This window comes from Tachysurus vachellii, chromosome 2 (assembly GCF_030014155.1).
Source record: "Tachysurus vachellii isolate PV-2020 chromosome 2, HZAU_Pvac_v1, whole genome shotgun sequence".
Classification (NCBI taxonomy): Eukaryota; Metazoa; Chordata; class Actinopteri; order Siluriformes; family Bagridae; genus Tachysurus; species Tachysurus vachellii.
In genome coordinates, this window is record NC_083461.1 from 13229264 (window position 1) to 13241595 (window position 12332).

The following is a 12332-nucleotide window of genomic DNA, read 5'->3' on the forward strand; positions in this document are numbered from 1 at the left end:
TTTTGTGTTGAAAAAGGTGTTTTACCTCTCACAAGAAGCTGTGAGAAAGGACACAAACTGATTGACATGTACTATCTTTGGAGACACAAGGTGTTATTGTGTTCTGTGTTGACAATGAAACTCACAGCAATAGCAGTACAACCACATGGTTGAGAAAGAAATATGTCCCTAAGAGATTTAAGCTTTCACTCATATTCCTGTTTGAAAGCAGATATGAAAACAACAAATCATATTATTTTAATACTAACCTTTTGCATCAAAAAATATTTAATATCAACAAGGTTGAAGCTCATGAATTGTCACTGCTAATACTGATAGACCTAACCTTGCTCCCATACTGGTAATGTTATTAATGTTATTAATTGATACAGTACATGTCTAGAACCAGAGTCCCTGCCCAGTAAAGCACATCACTGTCTATTTTGTAAGTTTGTTAATACCAGTAACTAGAATTCAGAAAACATTAACTTGTTTGAGCAGAAATTAAAACATCATTAAAAAAGATCCCTATCACTTGGCTGAATTTGCAGAAATAAGATTAGACTTGGATCTGTTTCCCACATATACAGTATAACAAAGCACTTTTGTAAAAACACATCTGCTAAATGGCATAAACATAAAATTAACTCTAAATGCAAACGACAAGTACAACCCAGACAACGCATTGCACATGATGTGTTGGATTATGTTTTATTACTTTCTCCAGACTGTACGCTTCCAGTTAATTTGTGTACCTTGGACACATTCCTAGGAACAAACATCCAAACGCAATGCAAAGCTTTTCGTTGAACTAGCTATTCCATCCAAAACACAAACATCAAGCTATTTAGTATTCAATAACTGGTTACAGGTTATGACATCAATTTATGTATTACAAGCATCACTCTGTTTCTGTACCAAAGAGTGCCTTGATTTAATACTGTACAGCCTAAAGGGTTGACAAGTGCTGAAATCACCTTCAATTAATGTAAGGCCTCTTTGACTGTCTGTTACAAAAAAAACATAGGTATGAAAAATCCTTGAAGGTACCTAACTAACTATGAGCAGCTGACAGTAGACTCCATACTTTCTATGCCTAAGACGTACACCCTGTTTCAAGCAAACTATTCTGAAGGCTTGAGCTCTAAAGTCAATTCATTTGGTATTAGACATTGAGCTCATAAAGTGCCCTAAACTGAACTTGGAATAAAAGAGATGTTCGTAATGACATACAAGATAAGTGACAAATAAAAGTAAATAGAAGTGGCTCTATTTTTCTGTGCAGTACATTTTGTTTCTCTGGTTCATTTAAACCCCAGAGAGGGAAGACACCATCTTCAACACCATCATGACAACACCAACTGAAGGAATATCTTCTGGAAGAAAAGCCTTCACCACTACACCCCTCCAATTCATTTCCAAGGATGGGTTTTATGGCAACTTGTGGTGCTTTAGTTTGTCAAAATGTAGTGTGTAAATGTGTAAGCAATATGGCACACATAACATCAATTAAAGGCTGTTTATAACAATAGCTTTAACTGAAGCAATACCAAGCTGGAGGTTTAACAGAGTTAATACTTCACAGTTGTAAGAGAAAAATGCTCAGCTCCATGTATTTCACATCACAGCAGCATCCATCAGGTTTTAATCAGCTTCATCACACTGACCCCAGTGGAACTGTGCCATAGAAAACCGGCTGTTGGACAACTTCCCATAAGCCAGGCCTTGGACTGGAGTTGGCAAGTAGTCCTTCCTGTCATAGACAGCAGCTACCGCTTGTTAAAGAGTTATTACTACTTTATGGCATATTGCCAGGATTACAGAAAGACTATGTAAATCTGACAAAATGACAAGGCAAAAATGAATAAGTATTTTTTTGTATTTGTACAATGTAAATGTTTATCATACGTTATGAATGTGTATGGTGATGTTTCAAAATGAAAAGTTGATGCCATCTTGGATGAATATGCTGAGTCTTGGACTAACAAGACCTGAGAGGAGAACTGGGAACTAGAAGTATGCATGTTGACAGTGCCAGACAACACAGTCTGATATGCAATTGTTTTAAATTGTCGAACCTCGTTCTGCATTTTTTTAAATGTTGGCAGTAAAAGACAGACAACCATACCAAAAGCAACTCATTTATACCAAATCAGTGGCTATTTTCTGAATGCTTCTGAGCATTTTCCTCCAAGCAAGATTATCCAGATTGTTGTTTTAAAGTCCTCTAGGGTGAAATGGTCAGTGAAAATATGCACGTCGAATGCCCACATGTTGTCTTTATGTATTTCTGTAAAAATGCTAGCCACAAAAACTGCCTCTCCACATCATTGTATGGGATTTGGTTTAAGATTGTAAGCCATCCCTTTATATAAGTTTGAAGACAAAAAAAAACATACATTAGGGCACATTGTATTAATATTTGTGGCTATTGGAGTATATATACAGGTACTAGGTTTGCAGAAACACAAGTGTGGGGCAGTTACATGATAGTTACATGTTAGATTTACAATCATTCTGTATTTCCATGCTTCCACATGGGATGGAATTAGTCCCAGAATGATCCAGCTTATTTCTCTTGTATTTATGATTGCGCTATTTGTCTGATTATTCAGTTAATTTATCAAAAAGAATATAAATACTATACATTATTTAGTACAGTAAAACTTTCAGCCAAGCCCAATCCACCTATGGCATACTCTTGAGTTAGGAGGAAACTCAGTACAAACATGAGAGAGACAGACAGACAGACAGATAGATAGATAGATAGACAGACAGACAGATAGACAGACAGACAGACAGACAGACAGACAGACAGGCTAACAGGATTTTTTAAAAAAAAGGTTTTATCTTCATATCATGTACCAATAAGCCTTGCAAAGCATTTTTTGTCACTGATCCTCCTAGACAAAATAGCTCTAAGAACCATTTACAGTAGCTCTACACACAATAATGTACACACAATAATGATAGGATTATCTTCACCAGCGTTGTGACAACTACTCAACAGAGTGTGAATCTTAATAATGATCATAAACATGTCAACACCTATAAACAATATTGATGTTACAGTTCAATCACCTCGTATGAGGTGGAGCCTAATTTATTCCAGCAGCTTTAGTTCATGCTTATTTTGCATGGAATTTCATAAAACTTAAAGGGTATATACAGGAAACCATTCTCGGGTCATTTCCAAAGTCCGGGGTATGGTCATACAAAGGGGGCAGGGCTGGGCTAAGATTAAATAATAAGCGATGCACTAAATTTCTGTTATACTCTGATTTTAATTTCTCCTGGTTCCTTCAAAAACCCACAGGTCCAGTCAAATACTGTAGCTTTCAGCAACATTTTATACAATTTGAGTCATAACCTTGTTATTTTTGTAAGGAATGTGCCCAAAAGTAGATAAGTATCTTAATTTATGTCATCTTTGTTGTACTATTTAACCCCAGATATTTGATCTTTCATGTTTTTCCTGAAATTGCTTGGACCTCAATAAACGCTGTTTGCAGCAATATTTGAATTTATTACTGGGTGCACTATGATTCCTGCATACTGTAATAATAATAAAATCTTTCAGACATTCCTCATGAATTACCCACTGATCCATTGTACTGAAGGTCAGTTTCAACCCCCTTATGACTTTTTGGATATGAGACACGGATAAAAAGAAAAAGTGTTTTATAATAACACAATATTGAATTTTCCAACAGTCCTCCCTATAGCAAGCTGAATGTGTCTGGGCCATTAATAGTGGAGAATCCCAGGAGACCTGCAGGCCCAAATAAGCCCTCAGAGGTATTCACTGTGTGAATTAGACTACAGATAGAAGGATTTGGAAACCCACTGGGTTGTAATGCAGCTGCAGCTCCAACCATCTAAACAGTAAGTCATTGTGACCACAGTGCTATGGCAATTGAAAAGAAAAAAAGTAGCACTATGAAAAGAACTAGATTTTAAAACAAACACACATTTCACTGGTCCATATCAATTCCTTTTCCCTGACTAAAGCTTTCTACCTGACTTTTGCAAACTGATATTGTACTTTCTAATTCTACCACCTGCTTCCCATTCAAAGCAAATATTCTACATAATCTGGCTGCAACAAAACCTCTGGCAAAAGCCAGGTCTCATAAGGCAGCATGAGAGAGAAATCTCATCGTGAATGCAGCAAGATACAAAAGAAAAGTATCCCATGACACACTCATACGCCTGGGAATGAGCAAGAGGCTCAGGAGCCAATCCTGCATTTGTTCGAAAGAAAAGTGGAACAAAGAAGCCTTTTCAGTCTCAAACGTTATAAACACAAGCTGTGGTGTGACCCCAAAGATACACCTTGCTGTTCTTATAGTGTAAACCTTTGTTCAATAGAGAATATTTTATTCTCAATAGAACTTAATCCATAGAAAGTGTGCAGGTTGTTTTAAACAGCAGTTGAAATAACCTCAATCCCAAAAATTAAAATGTATGTAATATACAGTATGTACAAAACCACATATCATAGCCTTATATATTAAAAATACTACTACATACAAGTACTTTCCAATTGCAAAAGCTTAAACAAAGTATGTATAGCTTCAGTTGCTCATTCCACTTAAGGCAGCCATTAACCGACCATTCCATCTTAATAAAGCAAGGAAAATCTCATTTGTTCACATAATGCATATTTTCAGTGCAGTGATTGTAATTGTCAAGAGCATCAGCTAATGTTCACATCAAACAAAGGAATGAAGAAGATTGTCATCTCTGTGACTTTATCTGTTGCATAGTGATTGATATCCAATGGGCTGGTTTTGACACCTGGCTGGCGCGACTCACCAAAACTGGACAGTTGAAGACTGGGAAAAATGCTAGCCCTTATCCGAAGCCCCTAAACCACCTCTTACTAAACACCACCCTAAGCCCACCTACACCCATCCAGTACCTGAGCTGAATTGTGCATCTTGAACTCAAATTTCAGTTGTTAGTGCACCAAGAAAAATGCAAAATGGGTTTCAAAAAAGGTGCCTACAGTAAGAGCTTGTTTTCCAGGTTTCAGTAAATGTACTTAAGTTGTTGGACCGTATATTTATAATCACACTCTACTGTCACCCAAATGAGGATGGGTTACCTTTTGAATCTAGTTTCTCTCAAGGTTTCTTCCTCTTCCATCTAACGGAGTTTTTCCTCACCACATTTGCCTCAGTCACCTCAGACTAAATACAAACATGTTTAAATATAAGTCTAATATTCATTTTTGTTTTATATATTTTTGTTTTTAATCTTCATATAATATAAAATTTCTTGTATTATGTTTCTTATGGGGGGCACGGTGGCTTAGTGGTTAGCACGTTCGCCTCACACCTCCAGGGTCGGGGTTCGATTCCCGCCTCCACCTTGTGTGTGTGGAGTTTGCATGTTCTCCCCGTGCCTCGGGGGTTTCCTCCGGGTACTCCGGTTTCCTCCCCCGGTCCAAAGACATGCATGGTAGGTTGATTGGCATCTCTGGAAAATTGTCCCTAGCGTGTGATTGCGTGAGTGAATGAGAGTATGTGTGTGCCCTGCGATGGGTTGGCACTCCGTCCAGGGTGTATCCTGCCTTGATGCCCGATGACGCCTGAGATAGGCACAGGCTCCCCGTGACCCGAGGTAGTTCGGATAAGCGGTAGAAGATAAATGAATGAATGAATGAATGTTTCTTATGTTGTGTAAAGTTGTGTTGAGACAATGTCCACTGTCCACTAAATTTTAATTGAATTGAATTAAGTATAAAATTCATTTTCTATTGTTTAGAGTTTAGCAATTTGACCTTTTGTACAACAAAATTTATTCCCTTTGTTACGTCCAAGGACGTATGTTTGTGTTTTTTTCCCCTCTCTACCTCTTACAAGCAGGAAGTAATAGGTTACACCTGACCCCAATGATTGGTGAGCTGATGTGATTGGAGGAGGTGAGGAAGCTGTGAAGATTTAAGCTGCACCATGGCACAGAACCGGCTTTGGCTTCTTTTCCTCAACCCCAAACGCATGGATTGGAACTCTGTTGATTGAATTTCTCCCAACGTGTTATTGGGCTAGTCATGTTGTATAGGTTGCCTATTATCAGAGAACCCATTGTTGTTGTAGGATTAATGTTTTGTATATATGTTTATTTCTTGAGGGTTTATTTCTTGAAGTTATTATTAATTCTTTTGGGGGGGGGATTTGTAGAGAGGTGGGTGCCATTTTTCTTTCATATATTGGTTTTCTCTAAGTTAGTTAGGGAGTTAGTTTAGTATTGTAAATTCTGTTTTTTTTGTTGTAGTTTAGTTAGTCTTTTTTTTCTAATAGTTAGTGGGTTTGTTTATTTTGGCTTTGCCCCCTCTTGAGGTCTTGAAATCCTCCCACATTTTGAACAAATAAAAGAATTTGTTTTGGTCTTTGTAAAGTCCTGGGGTTGGGACTTGAACCTCCGCTGCCTCCACACATAACACCGGTTTTATTCTGTTACTCGTTCCCCAAACCCCTAGACTAGCTGGGGACGTAACACCTTGAAAGAATTAGATGCTTATTCTTTTGGAACGTTTTATGAAATGAAAGAATCCAAAGAATTTATGAAATGAAAGAATCCAAACCGACTACCTTGAAATAAATAAAATGATATGCTTCCGAAGCTTAATATGATATGTTTCGATCCAATCCCTCAAGCTAGTGCTAAGTACAGTTTGATGTTCAACACTAATGAATTTTTGAGCCAGTGCCACACTCAGTGCTAATTAACTGACAAGGGAGAATTTGACCTAAATTTAGGGGGAAAACTGTTTCTTGAGATGAAAGTCATCTATTACTCTCTGGGCAATAAAATAAAAATACATGCTATTTCATACATATGAATGTAAATCTTTTCAGGCCATTATCTTAAATCTCACATCATTAACAGGCAGGAGATATTTAGGCTTGTCTAGTTCCACATGTCACGAGTGCTGCATTTATATAAAAAATATATTAATTACTCAGCGTTTTAACATACCAGATTGTCATCAAAACATATGTGTAGTAATGCTTGATCTCTTGATGAACCTTAGTGAAGATGCACCTCTGAGCAATGATGGCACACACACTGACTGTGTGTGTGTGTGTGTGTGTGCGTTTCTAATACTGAAACTTTGACTCTTAGAAACCTGATTAGAAAGCTTGGATGAGCAATCGATTAGCTAAAAGCCCATGCTGTGGAGAGAAAGGCAGGCTTAGCCAATTCTCCGGTGAGGTGGAGGCTTTGAGCTAAAAGATAACAGATTTACTCAAATTATCTTATTTGAGTGCATCTTTCTATATCATTCTATATCATTGCATCATTCTATATCAGTCCCTACCTGGCAAAAACAACAGAGACTGTGTATGCCAAACTTCCACAATCATTTAATTATAAACAAAGTACTAGCTCTCACATAACTCTCTGGATCATACTTTTTTAAGCTTCATGGGTCAAAAACCTACAAGTATTTTCTAAATATGTAATTTTGTTTATACAACCCTGAATTCCTTAAACCAAAAATCTCCAGGTTTAGCCAAACCATGCCTGACTTTCATGGCACTTGAAATAGAAGCATGCTAAAAGCTTGGCGAAACAAGAGGGCAAAACCAATAAGAGTGAAAGAGCATGTCACAGGGAAAAAAACAGCACCACATTTTCCATTTCCCTCTACAAGTGAGAAAGCACATGAATTATGGATGCGAGCTAGCCAACAGCGTGAGAATCTGATCCCTGACCAGACAGCTCTTGGCTCCCTGTGGAGCTGCCCCCCTGTTGTTTCCTTTTCACATCGCCATCCATTCCACATGACGCACTCCTCACAGCCAGAGGACAGAGTACTGCGCTTAGCTCTTCAAGACATATCGCCCACTTGCATTCAAAGGAATAGAGATTCAGCTCAAATGCTGTTAGAGCCTTGTCCTTAAACGAAAATATGCTTTTATCTGTTCCCCCTATGCCATTTTTACCTGTTGCCTCAACCTCTATGAAGCTGGTGATGCATAGTAGGATGTGGCATCCATAAGACTGATGCAGAAGACTCAATAAATGAAAGCTGCGTGGTCCCCTGAGACATACAGTAAATTAATTAAGGCCACCTTGATAGAGGACTTTGCATAATAGTGAAACATATTTAGAGGACTTTTTACTAGACCAAGACACACAAAAAAAACTGTTTAACTTAGACCTGCTGTAAAGTGAATGTGAATTATAATGAAAGCAGTATCCTGGTAAATATTAAAGGTGAAGGGTAAAGATAAAATTAATTTGAAAGCGCAGAAAGTGTTAGGAAGGGATATAGCTGAACATTTTTAAAAAAGGGAAGAACAAAGAACACTGGCAAACCTTTCCTAAAACACAAGTTCATAAATATTTAAAAGTAATACATTATAAAATATTGGAAGCTGCATATCAAGTAGATTAAAACCCCAGATGAAAAGCTTTATGACTGTGGTTGAGAATTAGCATAATTTAAACTAAATTTTACATTAGCTTTGAAATGTAGTATAGCATAAATTCATTTACATCATTTACATAATTGGAAGATCATAATTTTGATTATAGCATCATCATAAATCAAGGTGGCATACACAGCTTGTTTATGCATTCTCATGACCTTCAGTACTGTAAATTACTTGGGCCCAAACAAAAGTGTGTTCATTACTATTCCTGTTGTTCTCATTATCTATTCCTGTTTTTTACTTCACTAACATCACAGTCCTTAAAACAACAATGAGGAAAAAATAAATGTAATGAATATTCCAATAAGCCACCTGACATAGACCGCTGCAACTCTGGTCTGACAGAACAAACCCTGTTATGGCAGTGTTTTTTTTTTTTAAATTAATTAATTAATTAATTAATTTTTACAAAAACTAGTTAAGCAAAGATTCAATACTGAGGTTCAAACATAAGCAACATGAAGTGTGTGTCATAATGTTTAACATATGTACTTGTAATTTACATGGGTGCTGTAGACATTACATTTACAGCATTTAGCAGATGCCCTTATCCAGAGCAACTTACATTTTTTTATACAACTGAACGTTAAGGGCCTTGCTCAGGGGCCCAGCAGTGGCATCCTGGTGGACATGGGAAACAAACTCCCAACCTTCCGATTGGTAGTCCAGCACCTTAACCACTAGGCTACCACATCCATAGACATCCTGCTTAATACAGATCACATTAAGAGAAGAAAAATGATATGGAGACACACCCTTAAGAATGGTGCCCAGAGGCATCACCTTTTAATTATACCACTTTTCGAGAGCATCGAAAGAAGAATCAATGAGCAGTGTTCAACTGCACTTAGCCCAGCGCTCACTGGAGTTCTGACTCAAACCAATGAGTCTCATCAAAAAACGTCCAAAAGGTCTTTCGTTTCTCTCTTTCAACAGGCATTGACAATAATTAATCGTTGCTGTAAAAAATATTGTTCCAACGACGTTCTCAATTACATACCAACTACGACATAATCCAGAGAATAGCTGCACACATGTCGAAAACTGGTCATTTTATTCTCAATTTGCAGCTGAGTGTAAACACTCCTGACCATCCAGTTTCTGAAAAAGATCTCATGAGCCTCACATTAATCGCCCATGTCTCATGACTAAACAGTGAATACAAGACTTTTGATATAACTATTAAACAAAATCTAGGGATTATCATAACATTCTGAACATCAGCAGGTCTGCACAGCATTCTGGAATGAATACATTAATAAATCACGTACTGTAGTAGAAAAAGTGCCATCTATCCATTCATCAATTTTCTGTACTACTTATAATACACAGGGTGGAAAATATCCTGGAACACAGTGGAGAAAGTGCCAGTCCACTACATGGCACAATCTTGCACACACACACACACACACACACACACACACACACACAGTATGGACAATTTAAAGATGCCCAATCAGCCTACAACGCATGCCTTTGTGCAGGTGGAGGAAAACCCCAAAGCAGACTGAGAACATGCAAAATCTGTACGGGAATCAAGCCACAAACCGGAGGTGCGAGGAAAACTTAGTAACCAAAACAGTGTCAATAAATAAATAAATAAAGGAACAAATAAATGTCAGTAAGCATGTAAATAGCTACTGGGTACTAGTAGATGCATGGCTGTCGTCCAGATTAAATGACAATTTGGGCTGGGGACATTTGTGCACAGAAACAGATTAAAACCCCAGTCCAGATGAGAGTCGGATGGAGCTGGTGTTTACTCACTGAGTGAATTGTTTCTATAATGAAATCACATGTAATGTAATTACCGCGCGGCAGGTGCACTATCTTTAATGAGCTCATAACAAGGCAGAGAAACATCTGAGCTAAAGCTTTTACTGTTACATTACAACACTAAAATTACAGCTTTGCGCAGTTTGGAGTAAGATTTTTCCTGAACGCGAAACTTTCTATATGAAACGTACAGCATCCTTCGTCAATAAGGAGCAGAAAGCAGGCAATGTTGTACAAAGCATCAAGTTCATCAGCTATAACATGTATCATGGAGCCTTGGTCTGCTGGAGCTTCACACTCAACTGCATCTCTCCGACTTCGCCACATCGCAGCCGAGTGAAGCCCAACAGCGCGTCTAACCACAGCGCCGCTTCAGCTACAGAATAAGCGCACAATGTGCTCACAGATCTCCGTTATACACGTGTCTACTTACCGCGTAAACATCCGCGATCAGAGCAGATAAAGCGATGCGGCTCGGCTTAAAGCAGCAACTTTCCTTCGGCGCTTGAATGCATCCCATTCCGCTCCGCCATGTTCGCTCCGGCCGAGATTCTCTCTCTCTCTCTCTCTCCCCCCCTGTCTCTCTCTCACACACACACACACACACACACTGGGGAGGGCTCAGCTCTCTATAAAGCTCCAACTTCTAAACACACACCGCCACTTCCTCCTTTATAGTCTTAGCTATGTAGCTCGGCTATTAAAGTATATTGAATATGATGGAGTTGGTTATTAGGTTGATTTCACGTGTAGTTCTACAGTTACTGACTAGCTCATCTGTTGCTATGCACACTTCATCAACCACTACTTCCTCCATCAGTGGAAAATAACACCCACAAGGTCCCCACTGGTCAGACTCTATTTCCATGACACTAACACTGATTGAGTGTTGTGGCTTTTTGGGTTTTTTTGTACTTACTGACCAATTAGAAACACCTACCCAGGTACCACACCGGCATCTGGCCAATATTAACCATTCTAGAGAGTCAGCATTGAGTCAATGATTCATCAACCTTTAATTCATCTTAACAGAGTTAGCCCAATATTAATATTAAGAAAACTGCTCCTTTGTCACAATATGAGAGCCAAAATAACCACCTGAAATAGTCATTGGGTCAACATCAGTCTGGCACCTTGGTACTTTGTTAATGGACTGTTTACAACAGTGACAAAACTCTGCTGCACCAAATGCACTCATAGGATCAGTTTTTGTTTTTTAATTTGTAAAATTATATATCTGAATTTATCTTTACTTTAGGAGTATTACATAGATTTGTTGTTTAAGGTAACTCTAAAGGATGAGGAGTAGGAATAGAAAGCAGAGATTTAGAAAGAACCTCTTGCACATTCATGGAGAAGAAGAGTATGGAGTTTGAGGAAGAGGAAAAGGAAAAGGTGGAGATTGAGGAGGGCTTTTAAATCCTTCCCCCTTTAGCTATGCCTATGAATAGGAGCAAGAATTTATTTCATTTTTTAAAAATTAATAAACAATGAAATATGAATGAATTCTTGGTTTAAATGTTTATAAATCAACCAAACTAACTTTCAATAAAAAGCAGTTTGAGTTACGAGATCCTCTGTGTTAAAATGTTGTTGTTGCTGTTGTTGTCCTTTGGCTGTCCCAGGTTGTGGACCATCTGACCTGCATGTTCATTCTCTGTGCTTTAAAAGTAATTTTATATATTTTATCTATCATGATGTAGGTAACAAGAAAAGCTTCTGACACACATTGTTTAGTCTAATGGAAAATAACATTCATTCATTCATTCATTCATCTTCTACCGCTTATCCGAACTACCTCGGGTCACGGGGAGCCTGTGGCGTCATGGGGCATCAAGGCAGGATACACCCTGGACGGAGTGCCAACCCATCGCAGGGCGCACACACACACACACTCTCATTCACTCACGCAATCACACACTAGGGACAATTTTCCAGAGATGCCAATCAACCTACCATGCATGTCTTTGGACCGGGGGAGGAAACCGGAGTACCCGGAGGAAACCCCAGAGGCACGGGGAGAACATGCAAACTCCACACACACAAGGTGGAGGCGGGAATCGAACCCCCAACCCTGGAGGTGCGAGGCGAACGTGCTAACTACTAAGCCATCGTGCCCCCCCTGGA

The 12332-nt window shown here is 38.5% G+C and overlaps 1 protein-coding gene across 2 annotated transcripts in view; it reads right to left on the bottom strand.

Annotated features, from left to right (window-relative positions):
* ndst2b (N-deacetylase/N-sulfotransferase (heparan glucosaminyl) 2b) overlaps positions 1–10770 on the bottom strand; it is a 51233-nt gene extending 40463 nt beyond the window's left edge. For both annotated transcript variants that reach the window (XM_060857166.1, XM_060857174.1), the window contains exon 1: positions 10639–10770. The gene's annotated coding sequence lies outside the window, so the exon portion shown is untranslated. The remainder of the gene's footprint in view (positions 1–10638) is intronic.
* Positions 10771–12332: the final 1562 nt, after the last annotated feature.